The following is a 24,541-nucleotide window of genomic DNA, read 5'->3' as shown; positions in this document are numbered from 1 at the left end:
GATGCTAATTTATACCGAAGATAGACCCAAAGTGCTGGAGTAACTCAGCGGGTCAGGCAGCATCTCTGGAGAAAAAGGATGGATGACATTTCGGGTCGAGACCCTTCTTCAGACCTGAAGAAGTCTGGCGGTCTGAAGAAGGGTCCCAACCCGAAACATCAACCATCCTATATCTTGAGAGATGATGCCTGACCCGCTGAGTTACTACAGCATTTTGTGTCTATCGTCGGTTTTAAACCAACATCTGCAGTTCCTTCCAACACAGTAACTTCAGTAGGCTGCTATAGAGTGCTGAAGCATCTGTGCATGGATCAACATAATCTGATTGCATCAAGCAAAGATATGGCTGCTATGCATGGTATTCTGAAGTTTTGGACTCATGCCACAAATTCATTGAACCTTGAAGCATGTGTTATGGTTAGCTTAGAAGTTAGGGCAGCTAACCTTCCTTCTAGAGATTCTTGAAACTTCTGACAAGTAATACTATTATTTTAGGTTTAAGTTTGAGTTTAGTTTATTGTCACGTGTACCGAGGTACAATGAAAAGCTTTTGCTGCATGCTAACCAGTCAGCGGAAAGACAATGCATGATCGCAATCAAGCCATCTGCAGTGTACAGATACATGATAAAGGGCAAGAACATGAATAACATTTAGTGGAACATAAAGTCTGATCAAAGATAGTCTGAGGGTCTCTAATGTAGATAGTAGCTCAGGACCGCTCTCTGGTTGTTGGTGGGATGGCTGTGTAACCTGGAAAAGAAACTGTCTGTGAATCTGGTGGTGTGCGTTTTCACACCAACACCTTTGGGAGAGGGGAGAAAAAGGAGTGGCCGGGGTGTGACCCATCCTTGATTATGCTGCTGGCCTTGCCGAGGCAGCGTGAGGTATAAATGGTGTCAATAGAAGGGTGGTTGGTTTGCGTGGTAGTCTGGGCTACATCCACAATTCTCTGCAATTTCTTGCGGTCTTGGGTGGAGCTGTTGCCAAACCAAGCTGCGATGCATCCCGATAAAATGCTAGATTTCTACTTTAGGTTCAGGTACATTATTGTCATGTGTGCAGCCACACAGTGAAAAGCTTTGTTTTGCATGCCATCCAAACAGATCCGATATTCCATTCCTCAATACAATCGTCAAACTCGAGTGCAATAGATAGAGCAAAGGGGATGATACAGGACTTGAGGGGCTGAGCTGTAGGGAGGTGGAGCAGGCTTGGACTATTCCTTGTTGCGCAAGAGGCTGAGGTGTGATCATACAGAGGTGAATAAAATCATGAGAGGAATAGATAGGATTAACGCACCGTCTTTTACCCAGCATAGGGAAATCAAAAACAAGAGGACATAAACTTAAGGTGAGAGAGGAAGATTTAATATGAACCTGAGGGGCAACTTTGTCACCCTCAGGGTGGTGCATAGTGAAACAAGCTGCCAGAGGAGGAAATAGAGAAAGATACTATAACAGCATTTAATAATAATAATAATAATAATAATAATAATAATGTTTATTTATATAGCACATTTATAGTCAATTTTCATTGACCCCAAAGTGCTTAACATAATTTAAAAATCAGTTCCATACAAAGCATAAAGATGGGTTAACAAAATAATAAAATGCATAAACAGGACACAACATGTAACATAAACATCCACCACAGCATTCATCACTGTGGTGGAAGGCACAAAAAATTTTGGCCGTCCTCCTCCATTCCCCCCCCCCCCCCCCCCCCCCCCCCCCGTGGACAAGACCAGAGTCCAGAATCCAGAGTCCAGTCCAGGATCGGTCTTTCCTCACCGGAGACCGCGGCTTCAAGATTGTGTAGGCCGCAGGCCGGCGGTTGAGATTTAAAGTCCCCGCCGCAGCCAGAAGCACCGTAGACTGCAGGGCCGGCGGTCGAAGCTCCCCTCCAGGGGTGATGGTAAGTCCATGCCGGGCCCGCGGTAGAAGTTATCCGCGGGCCGGCAATGGCGGCTTCTTCTTCTTTTAAATAGCATTTGGATGGGGAACATGGATAGTAAAGATTTAGAGAGATGTGGGCCAAATGCAGCAAAATAGGACTAGCTTACAGTATATAAGGCATCTTAGGGAGCATGGGCGAGTTTGGCCAAAGGGTTTGTTTACAGAGTGTAACAAAGATAGAGCAAAGGGGGTGATACAGAATTTGAGATAAATTTGACCAATACACATCCTGCAGCAGCAGTATCTGTTATTTCAGTTCATAATAACCATCGCCCCTGGTTTAGTTTAGTTTAGTTACAGCATGGACGCAGGTCCATCAGCCCACAGAGTCCATGCTGACCATTGATCACCCAATCACACTAGTTCTACATTATCCCACTTTTTCATCCATTCCCAACGGACAAAGGGCAATTTACAGAGGCTCGAAGGGCCGAATGGCCTACTCCTGCACCTATTGTCCATTGTCTATTAACCTATGAGCCCTCACTCCTTTGGGAAGTGGGGGGGGGAAGGGGAGGATCTGGAGGAAACCCAAAGGAGGACGTGCAAGCTTTATGTAGACAGCACCCAAGGTCATGATTGGACCTGGGTCTCTGGCGCTGTGAGGCAGCGGTTCTACCAGCTGCCCCAGTGTGGTGCTCCAGATATGAACTGAACAGCACACTGCACACCATCAGTTCTGAGATGAGCTAATAATATCGTTTAAACATTAGTTTCTCTGTACCAAATTTAATGTACTTCTGAGAATCAATGAGAAGCTCTTTCATCACTTTACACTTTGGACTTTCGAGATACCGTGCAGAAACGGGTCCTTTGGCCCACCAAGTCCACAGTAACTAGCGATCACCCCTGTACACTAGCATTAATCAGGGACATGGATAAGCTTTTCCCATTGAGAGTAGGGAAGTTTCAAACAAGAGGACATGACTTCAGAATTAAGGGACATAAGTTTAGGGGTAACATGAGGGGGAACTTCTTTACTCAGAGAGTGGTAGTTGTGTGGAATGAGCTTCCAGTGAAAGTGGTGGAGGCAGGTTCGATTTTACCGTTTAAAAATAAATTGGATAGGTATATGGACGGGAAAGGAATGGAGGGTTATGGTCTGAGTGCAGGTAGATGGGACTAGGGGAAAATATGTGTTCGGCATGGACTTGAAGGGCCGAGATGGCCTGTTTCCGTGCTGTAATTGTTATATGGTTATATGGACAATTTACAATTTACAGAAGCCAATTAGCCTATAAACCTGTAAGTCTTTGAATGTCCTGTATGTACAGGTTCATCGGTTAATCGGCTTCGGTAAAATTGAAAATTGTCCCTAGTGTGTGAAGGAATAGGATAGTGTTAGTGTGTAGAGGAATCGCTGGTCGGCGCGGAATCAGTGGGCCGGAGGTCCTGTTTCCGCGCTGTATCGCTAAACTAAAGTAAACTGTGGCTTTATTTAAAAGTTCTCTTCAACATAAGAAACAAGAACACAGAAACATTGTGTTTATGGATAAAAATATTTCACCTGGAAATAATTATAATTAGTTTTTTGAGTAATAGCTGTTCAAGTTCAAGTTTCCCATCCTTTTTCCGATTTGACCATGATCATGCTTTTAATCGCAGCATGCGTTTCTCATCAGTTGTTACAAATTACATTGTTCAGCCTACTTCACTTTGAGTACTTTGTAGTCAGTTTGAGTAAACTGATTTCATTCTCAATAAAGGTGCCAAGGTTACATAGTTTTGGTAATATTTGGGTAATATTCCGGGTAATATTTGATTAAACGTCACTGTTTGATAAAAGCAATAGACCACAACTCCATTTTGTTGCATTCTCAATTATCAGGGGGCAGTACAGCGGTAGAGTGGCTGCCTCTCAACGCCCGATACCTGGGGTCGATACTGACCTCGGGTGCTGTTTGCGTGGAGTTTGCACGTTCTCCCTGCAGCCACGTGGGTGCTCCGGTTTCCTCCCACATCTGAAAGACGTGCAGGTTTGTAGGTCAATTGGCCTCTGTAAATTGTCCCTAGTGTGCAGGGAGTACATGAGGAAGTGGGGTAACACAGAACTAGTGTGAACGGGTGATCGATGGTCAGCCTGGACTCGGTCTGATTCCGTGCTGTATCTTTCAGTCAGTCAACAAAGACGGTGAGACCACCAAGATCTTTACATGGTGTAGACCAGTGAGTAATTTAAACCATTCTAAGCCATTAGCTCTTAATATAAAGGAAAACCTCCGCAGGATAGAAATCACAGGCTGAAATAATGATTATAAGAAATTAGTTCAGCCTGGTGGTTCAGATGGCTAATAAACTACCTAATCCTTATTCTTGCTGCTTATATTGTCACATGAACCCTCGACTAGATTACTGTTCTATAATCACTGCCTTCCGCCCTGTATCCCGTGTTTCTGTTAACATGCAGCCTTTGCAGAATTTGAGTATAGGAGGTTCTACTGCAGTTGTACAGGGTCTTGGTGAGACCACACCTGGCGTATTGCGTACAGTTTTGGTCTCCTAATCTGAGGAAGGACATTCTTGCCATAGAGGGAGTACAGAGAAGGTTCACCAGGCTGATTCCTGGGATGTCAGGACTTTCATATGAAGAAAGACTGGATAGACTCGTACTCGCTAGAATTTAGAAGATTGAGGGGGGGATCTCAAGTCAAGTGAGTTTATTGTCATGTGTCCCTGTATAGGACAATGAAATTCTTGCTTTGCTTAAGCACACAGAAAATAGTAGGCATTTACTACAAAACAGATAAATGTGTCCATATACCATGATATAAATATATACACACATGAATAAATAAACTGATAAAGTGCAAATAGCAGAAAGTGGTTATTAATAATCACTTATAGAAACTTACAAAATTCTTAAGGGGTTGGACAGGCTAGATGCAGGAAGATTGTTCCCGATGTTGGGGAAGTCCAGAACAAGGGGTCACAGTTTAAGTATAAAGAGGGAATCTTTTAGGACTGAGATGAGAAAAACATTTTTTACACAGAGAGTGGTGAATCTCTGGAATTCTCTGCCACAGAATGTAGTTGAGGCCAGTTCATTGGCTATATTTAAGAGGGAGTTAGACGTGGCTAAAGGGATCAGGGGGTATGGAGAGAAGGCAGGTACAGAATACCGAGTTGGATGATCAGCCATGATCATATTGAATGGCGGTGCAGGCTCAAAGGGCCGAATGGCCTACTCCTGCACCTATTTTCTATGTTTCGATGTTTGAATGTTACAATGGCCTGATTATAAAGTGAATGTGATTCTCTACATTAGTTGGGTTGGGTTTTCTCTCCGACAAGGTATTGATTTTGAAATCGGCCTTATGAGTGTCAATCATGGCCTTTAATGTCCAGAACTGGACGGTAAAACTGGAGTCGAGCACTACAAAGACAATTAATATTAAAGCATACCACTCTGATACTGTGGATGCAAGGCAGCATTAAGATGAGTAATGGCCATATTTTCCTCTGAACATTGCATGCAATGAAAGAGTGGATATGCTTGAGCAGATAAACAAGATGTGGAGTAATTGGACACAAAGTGTAACATCAGTGGTCTAGAAATGTGATAGCGCTCAAAAATGTGTGCTGCAATTGCAATGTGCAAAAAACTCCTCTCAGATTGATCCAGCACGGGCTGAGCATGCAATATCGTGTAGGAAGGAACTACAGGTGCAGGTTTATACTGAAGATAGACACAAAAGAGTCGGGGGTTATGGGGAGAAGGCAGGAGAATGGGGTTAGGCGGGAGAGATAGATCAGCCACAATTGAATGGCGGAGTAGACTTGATGGGCCGCATGGCCTAATTCTGCTTCTACCACTTATGAACTTATGAAAATGCTGGAGGAACTCAGCGGGTCAGGCAGCATCTCTGGAGAAAAGGAATGGGTGGCGTTTCAGGTTGGAAGCCTTCCTCAGACTGAAAGAGAGAGAAGGCCAGAACAAAGCGGGGCTGCCTTTAGGTGACCTCAGGAAGGGTGGAGTCTACAATGGCCCATTGTTCATAAGATCATAAGTGATAGGAGTAGAATTCGTCCATTCCGCCCACTCCGTCATTCAATCATGGCTTGTCTACCTCACCCTCCTAGCCCCATTCTCCGGTCTTCTCCTCCTTGCCATAGAGGGAGTACAGAGAAGGTTCACCAGACTGATTCCTGGGATGTCAGGACTTTCATATGAAGAAAGACTCGGCTTGTACGCGCTAGAATTTAGAAGATCGAGGGGGGATCTTATAGAAACTTACAAAATTCTTAAGGGGTTGGACAGGCTAGATGTAGGAAGATTGTTCCTGATGTTGGGGGAAGTCCAGAACAAGGGGTCACAGTTTAAGGATAAGGGGGAAATCTTTTAGGACTGAAATGAGAAAAACTTTTTTCACACAGAGAGTGGTGAATCTCTGGAATTCTCTGCCACAGAAGGTAGCTGAGGCCAGTTCATTGGCTATATTTAAGAGGGAGTTAGATGTGGCCCTTGTGGCTAAATGGATCAGGGGGTATGGAGAGAAGGCAGGGATGGGATACTGAGTTGGATGATCAGCCATGATCATATTGAATGGCGGTGCAGGCTCGAAGGGCCGAATGGCCTACTCCTGCATCTAATTTCTATGTTTCTATGTTTCTATAACCTCGGGCACCCATTGGGTGGGGAAGGTGTGCTAATGCCAGGGATACAGGGATGTGAACAGTGGGACTAGTAGTATGATTAGAGTGGGGGAGGGGAGAGGGGGGATGGAAAGGCATGCAGGAGATACTTGAAATCGATGTTCATACCGCTCAGTTGTAAGCTGCCCAAATGAAATCTGAGGTGCTGTTCCTCCAATTTGCATTGGACCTCACTCTGACAGTGTAGGAGGCCCAGGCCAGAAAGGTCAGTGTGGGAATAGGAAGGGGAGTTAAAGTGTTTGGCTATCCAATATACAATATTGTGTGTTCCACATTAAAGTCAAGGAGTCATAGAGCACAGTACAGTAACTGTCCCTTCAGCCCAACTCATCTATGTCGATCAAAATGCCCCACCGAGAAGCTAGTCCATTTGCCCAAATTTGGCCCATAACCCCCCTGAAACATATCTCAATATCCCACTTGGGTAGCTTACAACCCAACGGTCTGAAAATTGGATTCTCCAATTTTGAGCAATTAAGTGGCAAAGGATTGGATAAAGAGAGAAGTATTGAAAACTGTTGCAAGGAAATGAAAAAAGGCAAGTATCACTTTGATGCAAAATGTGTGAAGAAAATGGAGTAAAGTCCTATACAGTAAAGAAGGGCAGCACAGTGGCGCAACACTAGAGTTGCTGTCTTACAGCATCAGAGACCCGGGTTCAACCCAGAATGCGGGTGCTGTCTGTACGGAGTTTGTACGTTCTCCCCGTAACCGTGGGTTTTCTCCAGGTTCTCCAATTTCCTCCCACACACCAAAGACGTCCATACAGGTTTGTAGGTTAATTGGCTCTGGTAAAATTGTAGATCGTCCCGTGTGTAGGATAGTGTTAATGTACGGGGTGATCACTGGTCGGCGTGGGCTGAAGGGCCTGTATCTCTAAAGCCTATGAATTCTAATGTCCTCTGGATAGAGCATTGGGTGCAAAAACTGGTGTAACTCGAGAGACAGTTGTATTCTGAAAGGCAGGGCAGGATTCTGTGGAGCTATGATGAAATGTTACTTTCGCCATGTATAGCCATTGGCAGCTGGCAAATCTACAGCAGGAGCTTGGATCCCCCTTCCTACTTGCTAATTGCTATGAAATAGCCTTCATTAGCAGTGTGTGCATGCACACACGTGTGTGTTAAACATAATTAGGGTGCATGCCACAGTTAAGCAGCCAGCAGAATGGCGTGAGGAAAATTGACTTGTGGATGAAGTACAGAGAGCTGCTCAGGTCTCTACAGATGCGACGTGGAAACAAAAGACACCCTGTGAGAGGGAATTTTCCTACATGGATTGCTGCTTTGCACAGATTTTAAGCAGGTAGTTCACATTGTTTAGTTTAGTTTCGCTTAGAGATACAGCGCGGACACAAGCGGTTCGGCCCACAGAATCCACGCCGACCAGTGATCCCCGCACACTAACACTATCCTACACACACTAGGGACAATTTTACATTTTCTACCAAGACAGGTTAGCCTACAAACCTTCACACCTTTGGAGTGTGGGAGGAAACCGAACATCTCGGAGAAAACCCACGCGGGTCACGTGGAGAACGTACAAACTCCGTACAGATAAGCATCCACTAGTCAGGATGGAACCTGGGTCTCAAGGCTGCAACACTACCACTGCGCCACCGTGCCACCATCTAACTTGCAATCGGGTTTAGTCTAAAAGAAAATGACAGATTTACCACCAAAACTGATCAAGTTAAGCTGCACCGTTTGGCATTATGATGGGTTTTGGTCCCAAGGGTTTCATCATGGCTGGTTCTCACTTGGGGTTTGTACCAGTAATAACCTCCTCCCAGCTGCTAATGGGTATAATATCCTCCACCACAATGTTATTGGCACATTACGGGTCACACTGCTATTTCCTTTTCAGTGCAATCAAGTGGATTTCACAGCTGCCAAATTTCTGCAAAATGAAGAACAGATTGCTGTACGGTGAAGACCGTTAATGCCCTCAAATATTCAGCAAAATAGTTCAAATAACCTTCAGATGTACATCAGCGAAGGGGGTAAAAAAAAGGCTTGTGTTCTGCTACTAATAAGCAGCCTGGAGCACATCTTGAATGCAGACATGAGCCTGGACTTCCACAGTATATAATAACAAGGAACTGAAGACTATGGTTCAATTCAGGAGCAGCTTCTTCCCTTCAACCATCAGGCTATTAAACCCTCAACATCCAAATAGACCACAGTGCTGTCATAGAGACATAGAGTCTTACAGCTTGGAAACAGGCCCTTCGACCCAATTCGTCCACACCAACCAATACGTCCCAGCTCCACCAGTCCCACCTGCCTGCGTTCAGCCTATATCCCTCTAAACCTGTCCTATCCATGTACCTGTCTAATTGCTTCTTAAACATTGTGTTTGTCCCTGATTCAACTACCTCCGAGCTGCTCGTTCCATACACCCACTACCCTTTGTATGAGAAAGTTACCCCTCATATCCCTGTAAAATCTTTCCCCATTCACCTCAAACCTATGCCCTTTGGTTCTCGATTCCCTGTTCTCTCATTTCTCGGCCACTCTGTTTACAAGCCACAAACTTGAGCCTGCTCTCTGTATAAATCCTGTACATTTACCCCAGACAGAGCCTGGTACACGCTCTGAAATTATTTTTAGCGTGTTTTAAAAGTTTTGTTTGAATGTTCTCTGGTTTGTTTTATGTGGGGGGTGGGGAGGGGGTCGGGGGGAACTTTTTTTTTTAATCTCTTAAGCTACAAACGACGCAGAAGGTTCGACCAGCCCCAACCTGGGGTCGATCGCCCAGCATGGGGAGCTGACATCCCCCGATGCAGGAGCTTGATTTCCCCTGATGCCTGACCGCCGACTATGGGAGCCAAGATCGTCCCGTCAACGGAAGGCTCAGGGCCCCCGACCGCAGGAGAACAGTGAAGGGAAGAGATTGAACTTTTTTTCGCCTTCCATCACAGTGGGGAGTGTGGGGGAATCATTGTGGTGGATGTTCATGTTAAAATGTATTTTGTGTGTCTTGTTTCTTTTAATGGTATGACTATGGCAAACCAAATTTCTCATATGTTGCAAAACATACTTGGCTAATAAAGTATGATTATGACAATTATGATTATGATTATTATAAGAGTCAAGAGTCAAGAGTCAATTTAATTGTCATTTGGACCCCTGGAGGTCCAAACAAAATGCCGTTTCTGCAGCCATACATTACACACAAATAGACCCCAGACACAACATAATTACATTTTACATAAACATCCATCACATAGCTGTGATGGAAGGCCAAAAAAACTTATCTCTCCACTGCCCTCTCCCCCCCCCCCGATGTCAGAGTCAAAGTCAAAGCCCCCGGCTGGCGATGGCGATTGTCCCGCGGCCATTAAAGCCACGCCGGGTGGTGCGAGGTCGCCCAGGGTGGGTGTTGGAGCCCCCGGTGTGCGCTGGTGCGGGTCATTCGCAAGTCCCGCGGCCATTCCCCGCGCGGCAGTGAGCTTCCAGGAGCTTTCAACCCCGCAACACGGCCGGACCGCCGTTGCAGGAGCCCCGAAAAGCGGTCCCCCTCCAGGGATCCGCGGGCTCAGGTGCCCCCGCGTCCGCAGACCCGCAGTAGCAGCCTCCGCATCAGCAGCAGCAGCGGCATCGGAACTTTTTTTCGCCTTCAGCATCAGCAGCGGGGAGCAGCAGCAGCAGCAGCTCCTCATCCACCCGTTCCGTGGTGGCCAGCTCCGCGACGGCAACGGTGAGTCGGCAAAATTCTTTTGTTGGAGGCCGCTCCTCGTTGCAGTCCCACGATAACCGAGACCCGACGAGAAAAGGTCGGGTCTCCAGTGCAGGGAGAGATTTAAAAGTTTGCCCCCCCCCCCCCACCCACCCCAATCCCCCCATACACACACACCCCAACAAAAAAATAACAAAAACTACATAAAAACACAGACAAAAAATAATAAAACGCGGACAGGCTGCAGAGGCCGCTGCTGGCCAGAGCCGCGCCGCCTACCGGTATATAAATGCTGGAGTAACTTAGCGGGACAGGCAGCATCTCCGGAGAGAAGGAATGGGTGAAGTTATGGGTCGGGACCCTTCACGCTGAGTGAAAGATATCATTGTGCATTTGCACATCTCTTACATGTGACAATAAAAACACCGTTGTACCAATGAACCATTGAAAAAAAAAATTCTCTGGGTGAAAACGTTTTTTTTAAATGAGGAAAGACTTTTCCACCCAGAGAGTTGTGAATCTGTGGAATTCTCTGCCACATAAGACAGTGGAGGCCAATTCACTGGATGTTTTCAAGAGAGAGTTAGATTTTTCTCTTAGTGCTAATGGAATCAAGGGATATGGGGAGAAAGCAGGAACGAAGTACTGATTTTGAATGATCTGCCATGATCATATTGAATGATGGTGCTGGCTCAAAGGGCTGAATGGCCTACTCCTACACCTATTTTCGATGTTTCTATGTGAGATGCTTCATAGTTCAACCAAGCTGGTGATACTACGAGTCAGTCGGATTAAACCAGCATCTGCAGTTCCTTCCTATACGTCAGTCAACATCTGAGACCGTGGTTTGGTCATACAGGATGTCATATGAAGGGAGGCTGGGATTCCTGAGGCTTTGTAAATTGGCATTAGGAACAAGGCTGATACATTTCCCTTCCCCTCTTTTACATCTGTTTTGTTTGCCATTGACAGACGGGAGACAGCTGGGCCAAGTGGAAAATGTCACTGTGTACAATGTTACACTTAAACTGCCCCGGTAGTTTATAATTCATTACTTTTGCTGAATTTTACTGGTTGGTGCAACTAATTCATGGCTTTCGCATCACGAGCCCACAACTGACTGAAGTTCAACCTTTCCAGTGATTCATAGTTTGCAGCTGCCCAGCATATTCTTCCTAAAATAATAACGCACTAATGGCCTTGGTGTTCAATCCCCATTTAATTTACCACCGGCGTGTTAAATATTGGGTTCAAAATTATCCTGTAGCTTGTTTGGGAAATATTACATATTTACCACTTTGGCACGTTCACTGAAAGCTCAGTTAAATCAATCATCAGTCACTTAATCACTCTTGAGCTGAATATCCAAGGTGACGAGTGCCCAAGATGTCTAAGTGTGGGGATTTCTCTGATCCTACGCCCACCCCAGTACCCTGCAAGTTAACAGGAAGCTTCTCTGCTCAGATAATGACAGATGCATGAAGTGCCTCTACAATAGGATCACAACTACTTTCCCATCCAATGCAATTGAGCGGTGTCACCACAGATAATCACGCTTCCTGCAAAACAAGAATTCTTGAGGTAGACTCAAAAATGCTGCAGTAACTCAGCGGGACAGGTAGCATCCCTGGAGAGAAGGAATGGGGGACGTTTCAGGTTGAGACTCTTTGTCTGTCCCGTTGAGTTCCTCCAGCATTTTGTGTCTATCTTTGGTGCACACCAGCCTCTGCAGTTCCTCCCCACGCAAAAATACTTGAGATCTGGAGTATTGGACTCTGTCCTTTCCTGCACCCGGGATGAACTCCTGCCTTCCAGAGGCAGATATCTATCATAGACATACAGTGCTGGAGTTACTGAGCGGGTCAGGCAGCATCTCTGGAGAAAAAGGATGGGTGGTGTTTCGGGGTCGAGACCCTTCTTCAGATGTTCTACAGAAATATCCATGATCTCTTGCCTGAAATATCGGCTGCAGATATTGACACTCATAGATCACAGTCCCTGTGTTAATTTTGGCCCTGGATCATATAGACCATAGATGGTGGGTGCCAGAGGTCAGATGGGCCTGTGGTGGGTGCCGGAGGTCGGTGGAGGTCGTGCCGCCGAGAACAAAGAGGGACCCGGCGTGGAGGACAAAGAGGGGCCAATGAGACCACATTGAACGCTATATAACTTTGTCAGCACCGTATACATAGAAACATAGAAACATAGAAAATAGGTACAGGAGTAGGCCATTTGGCCCTTAGAGCCTGCACCGTCATTCGATATGATCATGGCTGATCATCCAACTCAGCATCCCATCCCTGCCTTCTCTCCATACCCCCTGATCCCTTTAGCCACAAGGGCCACATCGAACTCCCTCTTAAATATAGCCAATGAACTGGCCTCAACTACCTTCTGTGGCAGAGAATTCCACAGATTCACCACTCTCTGTGTAAAAAATGATTTTCTCATCTCAGTCCTAAAAGACTTCACCCCTTATCCTTAAACTGTGACCCCTAGTTCTGGACTTCCCCAACATCGGGAATAACCTTCCTGCATCTAGCCTGTCCAACCCCTTAAGAATTTTGTAAGTTTCTATAAGATCCCTCCTCAATCTTCTAAATTTTAAACATGTGGCGACTCTTTACATACCTTGTGCATGGTGCGCAAAACGAAGAATTTCACTGTGACATGATGCATGTGATGATAAAATATCAATGAATCAATCGCTCCAAACCTGCCTCTTGGACCAAGTTTAAAGGTGGATGGTTCCTTCAGGCCCTTTCAGTTTTACATCCTCAGCAAAGGTGAAAGCTGCTCACTTTTTCCTTTTTTAGACGACTGCTGGCGACTATGTGGTTGCTTTCTTCACCAGCCCGTTATGCAGGCGGGGGACAGGGAAAGCGGGGGGAGCGCTGCCCGAGTGAAATTGACACGATGCAATGCCAATGTGATACAGATACACACCGCGATGAACAGGAAGGTTGGCGCTGTAATTACGATGGTGGAAGCACAGTGTACAGGAAGGATCACTTTAGTCCTTTAAAAGAGCGGGGGAAAAGAGAGTAGAAGCCAGATTTAACAAGCCAGAGATTGCAACTCACTTCTCGTTAGCATCAGCTCCACCTACATCAACCGACTCCAACTGGTCCAGAACGCAGCCGCCCGATTCATCACCCACACCAAATCCTGGCATCACATCACTCCAGTCCTCAAACAACTTCACTGGCTTCCCATCTCCCACCGGATCACCTACAAAATCCTGATCCTCACCAACAAAGCCCTCCACCATCTGGCCCCCCCACATATCTCACTGACCTCCTCTCCCCCTACCAACCCTCATGGTCCCTCAGATCCACATCAGCCGGTCTCCTCTCCATCCACAAGTCCAACCTCCGCAGTTTTGGGGACAGAGCCTTCTCCAGGGCAGCTCCCAGGCTCTGGAACTCCCTCCCCCAACTGATCCGCAATTCCGTGTCCCTCACCATCTTCCAGTCCCACCTCAAGACCCATCTCTTCACCTCTGCCTATCCTTAGCCCCACGTGCCGTCCCTTTTCATCTGTGCATTAATTGCCTCATATTGTGTTTTGTATTGAATTCTGTATTTACTTTGTGTACTAGTCATGTCTCTACTATTTATTTCATTCTCCTTGCAAGTTTTTCCTCTACCTGCTAATTTTTTGTAAGGTGTCCTTGAGACTCTTGAAAGGCGCCCATAAATAAAATTTATTATTATTATTATTATTAGAGATACACGGCTGTGAAGCTCGGCGGACATTTAACATTAACGGTCGGTTATCCTTGGTTCTAAAAACTACTGCTTACGTTTTTTTTCCCCAATGAGCCAATGAATTTCACTGGTCAGCACCGGCTACAACCTACGAGAACCTTCGACCTCCTGGCAACCCACTAGGACCACCTGGCGACCCACCTACGGCACGAGAATCCTCGCTTCTCTCCATGGCGGCTTCATTCTGGTCAGCGTTAATTTGTTGAAAAATAAGCGGCGACCATTATGAGACCGCGACTAGTTTCCAGAATACGGGAACGCCTCACGACCATGAAGGCAACTCCCCGGCAACTACATGCGGCGACCACATAGTCTCCTGCAGTCAGTCCCCTAAAAAGTCGCGCCAAGCGTGACAGACCCATAACTCAGCAAGTCAGGCAGCACCATCTCTGGAAGTCATGGATAGGTTGCGACACTTCTTCATGCTTCTATTTAGGATCAGTGATAAGGCACTCATCGCTTTAAAATAGTCACATAGAGGGAAAGAGAGAAAGTCTTTCTACTGATGGAGAATGGGTTGCTCAGACACAAGGGACTGGTCGAAGGAGAATCTGGTCATTCATTTAGGGGGAAAATGAATGTGAATTCAAAGCAAAAGAAGAAAGAGTGTGTGGCACTGTCACAGGCCAACACAAAGGGCAAGTTAGGATAAAGTAATCACTGATGTCTTAATACATAGTTTTAGCTTAGTTTAGGTTAGAGATGCAGTGCGGAAACAGGCCCTTCGACACACCGAGTTCACCGACCGGCGATCCCCGCACACTAACACACACTAGGTACAATTTACAGTTATACAAAGCCAATGAACCTACAAACCTCAACGTCTTTGGAGTGTGGGAGGAAACTGAAGATCTCGGTCACGGGGAGAATGCACAATCTCCATATAGCCAAGCACCCGTAGTCAGGATTGAACACGGGTCTCTGACGCTGTAAGGCAGCAACTCTACCACCGTGCCACCCACGGTGTTTCAGGAGGATAGCAATTGGCATCCTGGAGGATGTTACAAGGCTTTTGCTTGGCAAAATCACTGTGCAATAAACGTCATGTGTAATACTGTAACACCAGCAATATCGCATAGCATCATTGAAGCACCTTATATCAAGAAGACCCAAGGAACTATGGATGCAAAACACACAGTGCTGGTGTAACACAGTGGTCAGGCAGTATCTACGGAGGGAATGGATAGGTGATGTCTCAGGATGGGTCCCTTATTTTTTCCTTTTTGTATGGTATATCCAAATATTTTAAATCGTGTGCCCTTCTCTTGGAACCAAAAATAAATCCTAAATATGTCGGCACAGTGGCACAGCAGTAGAGTTTCTGCCTTACAGCGCCAGAGACCCGGGTTTGATCCTGACTATGGGAGCTGTCTGTACAGAGCTTGTACGTTCTCCCTGTGACTGCATGGGTTTTATCCGGGTGCTCCCGTTTCCTCCCACATTCCAAAAACATGTAGGTTTGCAGGTTAATTGGCTTCTGTAAATTCCTCCTAGTGTGTAGGACGCAAAACTGGGATAACATAGAACTAGTGTACGGGTGATTGTTGGTCGGCGTGGACTCAATGGGCTGAAGGGCCTGTTTCCGTATAGCTAAAAGAATAAAGGCATGAATGAATGAATAAGTTTAGTGGCCAAGTATTCACATACAAGGACTTAATAGAATGTCAGCACTTATTTAAGCTATATTTATGACTGAATCGAATATTTTTTCCACTGTAATTCAAAATAAAATGTACCTTGAAAGAACATTAGTTTAATTTAGCAATCACTGCATACTAACTCCATCCAAACAAGGGACAATTGTGTTAAGCCAATTAGTCTACAAACCTGTGACCTGCGTGGGTTTTCTCCGGATGCCCCAGTTTCCTCCACACTCTAAAGACGGACAGGTTTGTAAATTAATTGGCTTGGTAAAATTGTTAATTGTTCCTTGTGCGTGTAGGATAGGGTTAATGTGCGGTGATCGCTGGACGGCACGGACTCAATGGGCCGAAGGGCCCGTTTCTCTAAAACTAAAAGCTAAACACTAATTTAAAGGTAAGAAAGGGATAATTTTTTCCAAGATACCACACCACTAGTGGGCGCTCAGACACAGTGGGTGACTTAAGGGCCTGTCCCACTTAGGCAAATTGTTTGGCGACTATCGGCGACTAGGCTGTCACCACATGGTCTCAGGGTGACGCTTGTGTGGTCAAGTGAGTTGTCCTCAAGTCACCTAAAGAGTCGTAACTTTTTTCTTGTTGCCGCTGGATTTTGAAATGTTCAAAACCTTTCGGCGACTGGTGGGCTTGACGTAGCTTGTCTTCTCCTGTCGTAGGTTGTCGCCAGGATGACGCAGGTTGTCGCCAGGTGACGTGGGTTGTCGCCGGATGATTTCGATGAATTCCATTGGCATCAACCTACGTCAACCGGCGACAGGTACCGGCGACTGAATTTTGTCTTCAATTGTCTTCAGTTGTCGCTGATAAGGTTGTAGCTTGTCTTAGCTTGTTGCGGGTGGACGTAGGTTGACTTCGATTACCATAGTTTGTCGCCTGTGTGGTCGTAGGTTGTCGTAGGTGTGGTCGTAGGTGGATGTCGTAATGGGACGTCCTAATGGGTTGTCGTTAGCTTGACGTTGACTAGGCGGTAGGATGTCGTAGACATTGTCATAGGTGGGGTCCAACCGCCATTTTTTTTCGACGACCTGCTACGACTGTGACCGGCAGTCGCCGGAAAAGCTGCCCAAGTGGGACAGCCCCTTTAGTGAATAATTAGGGAGATGGAAGTAGCTGGAGTCAGGGTGAGGAAGATGTATTTTGGAGGGGAGAGAGCAAACTTATAAAGAGCAAAGGACTTATTGGAGCGAGTACATCCTGTTTCAAAAGGCTTGACTGCTAATGACAAACTATGGAGTTATTTGAACACATTGAGGCATTAAGGATTGTAGGGCTGGAGGACACCACAGAAATAGTAGTGGGAATGGTGCAGGTAATATGAACGGAAGAAACAGTGAGAGACAAAGTCTTGGATGGATTTTGAAAAAAGATGTTCTGAAGCCAAGGCGTGTAGGAAGGAACTGCAGATGCTGGTTTAAACTGAAGATAGACACAAAACGCTGGAGTAGACAATAGCAGGAATAAGCCATTCGGTCCTTTCGAGCCAGCACCACGGGCAACTCAGCGGGACAGGTAGCATCTCTGGAGAGAAGGAATGGGTGACGTTTCGGGTCGAGGGTCTCGACCCCAAATGTCACATGTTCCTTCTCACCACAGATGCTACCTGTCCCGCTGAGTTGCTCCAGCATTTTGTGTCTAAAACCAAGACTTTAGGAGTCAATGCAGATTAGCAATGGGATGTGGGATGATGGGGCTCGATATGTTTTAGATGTTGTCCAATCAAGTTTGCACAGAACAGAATGGGAAGGGTAGGCTGGAAATGCTGTGAAATAATGAGGTCTAGAGATAAAACAAAGGTATGGGTGATGGTATGGGTAATGGATTTATTCACAAAAGTGGAGAAAGCCCTTGACCACATCTCATGTGTTTCCTAGGCCTTTGCTTTAGTTTAGTTTAGTTTAATTTAGAGATACAGTGCGGAGACAGGGCCTTCTGCCCACCGAGTCCACGCCGACCAGCGATCCCCACACATTAACACGATCCTACACACACTGTGGACAATTTACAATTTTTATACCGAGCCAGTTAACCTACAAATCTGTGGAGTGTGGGAGGAAACCCCAAAGATCTCGGAGAAAACCTCACGGAAAGAACGGTCTCTGGTGCTGTAAATTAGCTCTACCGCTGCGCCACCATGCCACTATCCAGCAATGGGCATTGCAGTAGGTGCTGCATTGCCCGGGTCTGTGTGCCACAGTCACAGGTTGTTGTACCCTCGATGTAGCCCCATTTGTGCATTGTCACCCTTGACCGCCCGACCCCGGTTCGCAGAATTGGCTGAACAAACATGTTGATGGAGTTAGAGCCCTTTGTCTGTTCAGTTGTGACTGCCTTCTCCCCATAACCTTCAACACTGTTACTAATCAAAAACCTATCAATCTCCGCTTTAAAAATACCTAATGACTTAGCCTCCACCGCCGTGTGTGGCAATGAATTCCATAGGTTGACCACCCTTTGGCCAAAGGCATTCCTCCTCATTTCCATTCTAAAGGTGCCTCCTTTTATTCTGAGGCTGTGCCCTCTGGTCCCAGGCTCTCCCACTGCCACAAACACCATGTCAGGCATCCATGGAATAAATAACTCACAACTACGAGATGGCTGCACTGATGCTGTCACAAGGACAATGAAGGATCTTCTATAAATGCTGGCCTTTCCAAAGGCATGCAAGTTAGATAAATGTATTTAGCAAATGGGTCCATGCCAGAGTGAGGTGAATGAGTGAGTCTTCAATTATTTCACTCTGGAATTCTATGTTCAAGTACTTTGCAAGTCCTTCAAACTTGTTTCTGTTTTGAGAAGCTCTTTAAATCCTGGTCTATAACTGTGATTTTGGGCACTTTTTTTTAAGTTCAGTTTAATTTTGAGATACAGCGTGGAAACTGGCCCTACCAGCCCACCAAGCGCAGTTACTGTTTGTCATCTACATCAATGATTTGGATGAGAACATATAGGGCAAGATTAACAAGTTTGCTGATGATACAAAAGTTAGTGGTTTTTGCAAATTGTGAAGATGGTTGTGAACGATTGAAGCAGGATCAGGATCGATTGGCCAGGTGGGCGGAGGAATTGTTGATGGAATTTTTATACAGAGAAGTGTGAGGTGTTGCACTTTGGGATGTCGAACAAAGGCTGGACCTACACAGTAAATGTTTGGCCTCTGGGTAGTGTTGTAGAGCAGAGGGATCTAGGAATACAGGTGCATGGTTCCTTGAAGGTCAAGCCGCAGGTAGATAAGGTGGTCAAAAAGGCTTTTGGCACTTTTGCCTTCATCAGTCGGAGTATTGAGTATAGAAGTTGGGAGGCCATGTTGCAGTTGTATAAGACGTTGGTGAGATTGTATCTAGAATATTGTGTCCAGTTCTGGGCACCATGTTATAGGAAAGATATTGTCAAGCTTGAAAGGGTTCAGAAAAGATTTACGAGGATGTTGCCAAGACTAGAGGGTGTGAGCTACAGGGAGAGGTTGAGTAGGCTGGGTCTCTATTCCATGGAGCACAGGAGGATGAGGGGAGATCTTATGTAGGTGTACAAAATTATGAGAGGAATAGATCGGGTAGATGCACAGAGTCTCTTGCCCAGAGTAGGGAAATCGAGGACCAGAGGACATTGGTTCAAGGTGAAGGGGAAAGGATTTAATAGGAATCCGAGGGTTAACTTTGACACACAAAGGGTGGTGAGTGTATGGAACAAGTTGCCGGAGGAGGTAGTTGAGGCTGGGACTATTCTATTGTTTAAGAAATAGTTAGACATGTACATGGATAGGACAGGTTTGGAGGGATATGGACCAAGCACAGACAAGTGGGACTAGTGTAGTTGGGACATTGTTGGCCGGTGTGGGCAAGTTGGGCAGAAGGGCCGGTTTCCACACTGTATCACTCTACGACTCTATGACTCTAAGTCCGCGCCATCCAGCAATCCCCGCATACTAACACTATCCCACACAAACTAGGGACGTTACAATTATACGTCTTTGGAGTGTGGGAGGAAGCCGGAGATCCTGGAGAAAACCCACACAGGTCACGGGGAGAATGAACAAACTCTGTACAGACAGCACCCGGGTTCAGGATCTAATCCGGATCTCTGGCAATACGAGGTAGCAACTCTACCACTGCGCCACCGTGCTGCCACAATTCCTTATGTCCCTTCCACTTCATGCAGATCCTTGATCAGAACTGCTTCACCGATATGAATCAACTTTTAAAAAAAAATAATAGTGTTACTCAAGTGGGTGGCACGGGGGCACAGCGGTAGAGTTACTGCCTTACAGTGCCAGAGACCCAGGTTTGATCCTGACTACGGGTGCTATCTGTATGGAGTTTCTACGTTCTTCCCGTGACCCCGTGGGTTTTCTTCAAGAGCTTCCATTTCCTCCCACACTCCAAAGACGTACAAGTTTGTAGGTTAATTGGCTTGGTATATAAGTTTACATTGTTCTTAGTGTGTGTAGGATAGTGTTAATAGAAACATAGAAATTAGGTGCAGGAGTAGGCCATTCGGCCCTTCGAGCCTGCACCGCCATTCAATATGATCATGGCTGATCATCCAACTCAGTATCCCGTACCTGCCTTCGCTCCATACCACCTGATCCCCTTAGCCACAAGGGCCCCAACTCCCTCTTAAATATAGCTAATGAACTGGCCTCAACTACCCTCTGTGGCAGAGAGTTCCAGAGATTCACCACTCTGTGTGAAAAAAGTTCTTCTCATCTCGGTTTTAAAAGATTTCCCCCTTATCCTTAAGTTGTGACCCCTTGTCCTGGACTTCCCTAACATCGGGAACAATCTTCCTGCATCTAGCCTGTCCAACCCCTTAAGAATTTTGTAAGTTTCTATAAGATCCCCTCTCAATCTTCTAAATTCTAGAGAGTATAAACCAAGTCTATCCAGTCTTGGTTTATACTCTATGGTTTATATATAATATGTGGGAATCGTTGGTCGGCATGGACTCGGTGGGCCGAAGGGCCTGTTTGCGCACTGTATCTCTAAACTAAACGGATCTAAAATGTAATGAAAGCAACTGAGGTAAGGTTTTCATAAGGTTTACAATACGACACAAATCTACAACAGTTCTAATAAATTCCTTATGATTAATATTCGGTCTGATATATGATTTCTCAGGAGACTCCAGAACATCTGTTACATGTGCCATGCAATCTAAGGAATTATTTTAAAACTCGCAGAGATTGTCAGCGTTCTTTGGTAGTTTCTAATCACGGTGGATCCCCTCTTGCAGATAGATGCAGCGGCACATCTGGAATACTGAGACATGCATGTCCAAGTCACAATCCTGTTAATTAGCCTCAGAAAGCAGCTCCAAGATGAGCCAAGATAGAATGGCATTTCCCCATTCATCCCCCAAGAGTAGTGTTAAGGATTGGTCATGATTACCACCACACCTGCTACCTCAGCTTAGCACCACATTTCCGTAGCACAGCATGATGCAATTTCATAGACCATAGAACAGTACAGCACCGGGATAGGCCCTTCGACCCAACTAGAATAGTGAAAGGACTGGGTAGAGAGGATGTGGAGAGGATGTTTCTACTAGTGGGAGAGTCTGGGACCAGAGGACATTCTTAGGCGTGTCACCAGGGTGTTATTCCCTATACGTGACTTTATTTAACGTGGGGAGGGAGACTGGTGCACATACAGCCACCACACGGTCCTTGACAGATCTGGGTCAGGATCCATTGGCATGGTGTCCAAGACGACCAGAGACCCTTTTCTGCTGCATCCTTCATCTGCCTTCCCAGCCATTGTGACGCTCCACTAAGGTCAGCCATCGTCCTCCGCTTGCTCCACCGTTAAGGTCTTGGTTGGAATGCTCTTTGTCAGAGACCAACCCCCTCAACCATGAGTGTCCCTACCAGGATACAGTGTCTGTGCCAAGCATGATGCTGAGACATATTCTTATCTGCCTGCTTATGATCATCTCTCCATTACCTCCATTCTATGCATATCCATATGTCTATCTAAAAGCCTGTTCAATGCCACTATTGTATGTACCTCCACCAACACACCTGGCAGCTTGTTCCAGACATCCATCATTCTGTATAAGGTGCGGCACAGTGGCGCAGCAGTGGAATTGCTGCCTTACAGCGCCAGAGACCCAGCACTAAGCTGACTGCGTGTGCTGTCTGTACGGAGTTGGCACGTTCTCCCCGTGACCGTGTGGGTTTTCTCCAGGAACTTCGGTTTTTCCCCCACATTCCAAACACAAACAGGTTTGTAGGTTAATTGGCTTTGGTTAAAAAAAAATGTAATTGTCTTTAGTGTGTGTAGGATATTGTTAGTGTGCGGGGATCATTGGTCGGCACGGACTTGGCGGACCCAACGGCCCATTTACGTGCTGCATCTCTGTACCTCGAATCTGAAAACTGGTCTTGCACATCTCCTTTAAATTATGTCCATGTCACCTTAAAGATATGTCCTCCAGTCTTTAATATTTCCATCCTGGGAGAAAGGTTCTCTGACTGTCTAGCCAGCTATGCCTCTCATAATTTGAAATACTTTTATGAGGTGTCTCCTGATATAAAGGCAAATGTAAAGGCAAATCAAGGATTTAATACAAGTTGCATGATCTCAGATTTTCTTTGCAGATCCTCTGTGTAGTTGATGCATTCATTCATTCATTCATCGCGTATGGCCTTATGACGTTATGACTTTATGAGCCATGTTAGGCATGGAAAGATCAATATTACAGAAAGTATACACTGTATCTCTAAACTAGTTTAGTTTAGAGATACAGCGCAGAAATAGGCCCTTCGTCCCACCGAGTCCGCACCAACCAGCGATCCCCACACATTCACACTATCCTACATTAGGGACAATTTTTTATATTTTTGCCAAGCCAATTAACCTACAAATCTGTACTTTTTTAAAAAAAAATTAAATTTTTTTTTATGAAACTACTTTTATTCAAAAAAATAAAAATAAAAATTTATTAACACAATCAAAGACTGCCTATGTTGACAGTTTACAAACAAATGATCATCAAATTAATATAACGTCAACTTTATCAACAAAACACTCGACCTCCAACGGCGACCAGCATTCACGGAGGCCTCCAAAGTCCCCATGGACACCACGTGCTCCTTTTCTAGGGACACGCGAGCTCGGACGTAACCCCAGAAAAGGGGCAGGCAGGCAACCGCTGTGCGGCCATCGACTGCCCGCGGCCCGGACCCGCGAATGGCCATCTTGGCCAGGCCCAGGAGCAGACCGACAGGGAGACCCCCGGGGTCCTCCCTCCCATCCATCGCCCCTCTGTACTCTTTGGGGTATGTGACGAAACCGAAGTTCTCGTAGAAAACTCACGCGGTCATGGAGAGAACGTATAAACTCCGTACAGTCAGGATCGAACCTGGGTCTCTGGCGCTGTAAAGCAGCAACTCTACCGCTGCGCCACCGTGCCGCACAAACTAAACTAAACTAAACTGACAGCAGGGAAACAGGCCCTTTGGTCCACCGTGTCCATGCTGACCATTAGTTCACACTAGTGCTATGTTATCCCACAAGGGATTTAATGGAATGGGAAACATTCAATAAAATGCCTTGCATGAAATGACCCGGGGCAGAGTTTGAAGTGTTAAATTAATAGACTGTAACAATCCTTTCAAAAATATGCAGATCCTTTGCAGAATAAATGTTCTAAAGTTTTTGAAAAGAATTGGCTTGGCCCATGCCCAGTGTTATTAATTTATTTGTGTTTTATGACCTTGTTCACCAAGAAGGCTTCAAACGGTATCTACAGGGTGGGATATGGAAATCAAAAATGTTGCCCGTGTTTGAAGTTTTGTAATTTCTCAACGTAACCCCACTTCAGCTCACAAAAGGATAGTGTTTCTTTCATGATGGATACCTTCCCATATAAGTGGGTTTCTCCCTCGCTTTCTTGCTTGCCTACTTAACAAGTTAATCATTCCTTTAGCAAACAGGGCTTTCACGACGTTTCGGTTTGGCTAATGAAACAAATGCTTCACAGAGCTGCCTCCTGACACTAACTCCCCCCCCCCCACTGCTCACTCCCCACCACTACCTCCCCCATCCTCTCAGCCCATCCCACCGTGAGAAAAGTAATTTATTAACCGTAAAACAGCAGGGTAAGTTAAACTGTGACTAACGCATTTAACCCAGCAGTTCAGTTTAGAGATACAGTGCGGAAACAGGCCCTTCGGCCCACCGAGTCCACACCGACCAGTGATCCCTGCACATTACCACTATCCTACACACGTTATGGACAATTTTACATTTTATACATTTTATACCAAGCCAATTAACCAAGTCTCTGGAGTTTGGGAGGAAACCAAAGATCTCTGAGAAAACCCACGCGGTCCATGGGGAGAAACGTACAAACTCCGTATAGACAGCACCCATAGTCAGGATTGAACCTGGGTCTCTGGTGGAGAGAGCGCTGTTAGGCAGCAACTCTGCCACTGCTCCACTTTATCTTAAAGTGCCATTGTGCGTGTTTGTAGATGCAGACAGTGTAATATAAGGACACAGAAATGAAAAGGCATATATTTACAGTCAGCAGTGCCACTGGCAATTCAGATGACGAACTATGGGTAGACCCGGTGGGCCACTGTCAAGGGAGACCGACTCCCGCCGTGAACATTTAGCTAACATACATAAATGCCTGAAGCAGTCAACAGAGCTGAATTCAGTACGTGTAGGAAGGAAATGCAGATGCTGGTTTAATCCAAAGATTGACACGAAAAGCTGGAGTAACTCAGAGGGTCAGGCAGCATCTCTGTAGAAAAAGAATAAGTGATGTTTTGGGGTGGTGGCCCTTCTTCAGTCAGGGGAAAGGGAAACAAGAGGC

Source organism: Leucoraja erinacea, chromosome 5, assembly GCF_028641065.1.
Source record: "Leucoraja erinacea ecotype New England chromosome 5, Leri_hhj_1, whole genome shotgun sequence".
Taxonomy (NCBI): domain Eukaryota; kingdom Metazoa; phylum Chordata; class Chondrichthyes; order Rajiformes; family Rajidae; genus Leucoraja; species Leucoraja erinaceus.
Note: the sequence above shows the minus strand (reverse complement) of the source record.